Source organism: Gossypium arboreum, chromosome 7, assembly GCF_025698485.1.
Source record: "Gossypium arboreum isolate Shixiya-1 chromosome 7, ASM2569848v2, whole genome shotgun sequence".
Taxonomy (NCBI): domain Eukaryota; kingdom Viridiplantae; phylum Streptophyta; class Magnoliopsida; order Malvales; family Malvaceae; genus Gossypium; species Gossypium arboreum.
Window position 1 is genome coordinate 46,036,454 of NC_069076.1, and position 1,517 is coordinate 46,037,970.

Consider the following 1,517-nt stretch of genomic DNA (forward strand, 5'->3'; position numbering starts at 1 on the left):
TAGATAAGTCCTCGAACTTCCTTTTATTTGTTAGAAGCTCCTTCAAAAATTTTGTGCATGTAGGCATCTGCAAGATGACTTCAACAAAAGGTAAGTTGATATGTAATTGCTTAAAAAGTTCAAGAAACTTACCGAATTGTGCATCAATGTGGTATTTTTTCAATTTTGTTGGGTATGGAACTGGTGGTTTATATTCATTCGACACTGGTTTGTCACTATTTTCGGGTTTTTCTTCCCCCCTTGGATCGACGCTTGTTGATTTTTAAGTGCTATCTCGGTGTTCTGGTAACGATTTTCTGACACTAATATAAACTTTGAGAGCATCTCTTCAAGGTTCGACTTCTTTTCCTGTTGGTAGGGTGGTTGTTGGTAGCCTGGAGGTGGTCTTTGATTTCCTTGGCCTCCTCATGGGAAATTTGGGTGGTTCCTTCAACCTGCATTGTAAGTGCTACTATATGGATTGTTTTGAGCTCGAGAATTATTACCCATGTAATTTAACTACTCGTTATCCATGTCGTGGCCATAAGGTTGGTATTCCGAATTGCTTGATCCACTTCCACTTGCTTCACATTGTATTATTAGGTGAACCTGTGAAGAACTAAGAAAACCATCAATTTTTTTATTCAAGAGTTCTACATGATTAGAGAGCATGGTGACAGAATCGACATTATAAACACCAGCTTTTTTTGTTGGCTTTTTCCTCATGACTTGCCACTGATAGTTATTCAGTGACATCTCCTCTATAAACTCATAAGTATCTTCAGGTGTTTTATTATTGATGGTTTCGCCAGCAGCTACGTCAGCCATTTGTCGATTCAAAGGATTTAGGCCATTGTGGAATGTTTGAACCTGAAGCCAAAGCGGTAATCCATGGTGAGGGCACTTTCTTAGTAAGTTCTTGTATCTCTCCCATGCATTGTAAAGAGTTTCTAAGTCCATCTGCACAAACGAAGAGATATCATTACGTAATTTAGCCGTTTTAGCCGGCAGAAAATATTTTAGTAAATTTTTTTTAGTTATTAGTTCCCAAATAGTAATTGACCGTCGTGGTAACGAGTTCAACCACTATTTAGCTTTGTTCTTCAATGAAAAAAGGGAATAACCAAAGACGAATGGCATCATCAGAAACACCATTAATTTTAAATGTATCGCATAGTTCCAAAAAGTTTGCTAAGTGAGAGTTGGTATCCTCATCCTACAAACCATCAAACTGAACAAATTGCTGTATCATTTGAATAGTGTTAGGTTTTAGTTCAAAAGTATTTGTAGCTACAGCAGGTCTAATTATGCTCGATTCAGTTCTTGTTAAAGAAGGTTTAGTATAACCATACGTAGTGCGTGGAGCAGGATTTTGATTAACTGCAATTGTAAGAGGTCGCTGATTGTCTTGGTTTTCAGCCATCTCTTTGGTTGGGGGTTGAGTATCGTCCTTTTGCTCATTCTCTGTGTATCTTAAGCTTCGCCTTATTTCTCTTTGGTTTCTGCGAACTGTGCGATCGATTTCTTCGTCAAAGAGT

The 1,517-nt window shown here is 37.9% G+C and overlaps 1 non-coding gene across 1 annotated transcript; it reads left to right on the plus strand.

Moving 5' to 3' along the window:
* Positions 1–865: 865 nt before the first annotated feature.
* On the plus strand, positions 866–971 carry LOC128296179 (small nucleolar RNA R71). The gene has a single exon (XR_008286727.1). It is a non-coding gene; the product is annotated as a small nucleolar RNA R71 (small nucleolar RNA).
* The last annotated feature ends 546 nt before the right edge of the window (positions 972–1,517 follow it).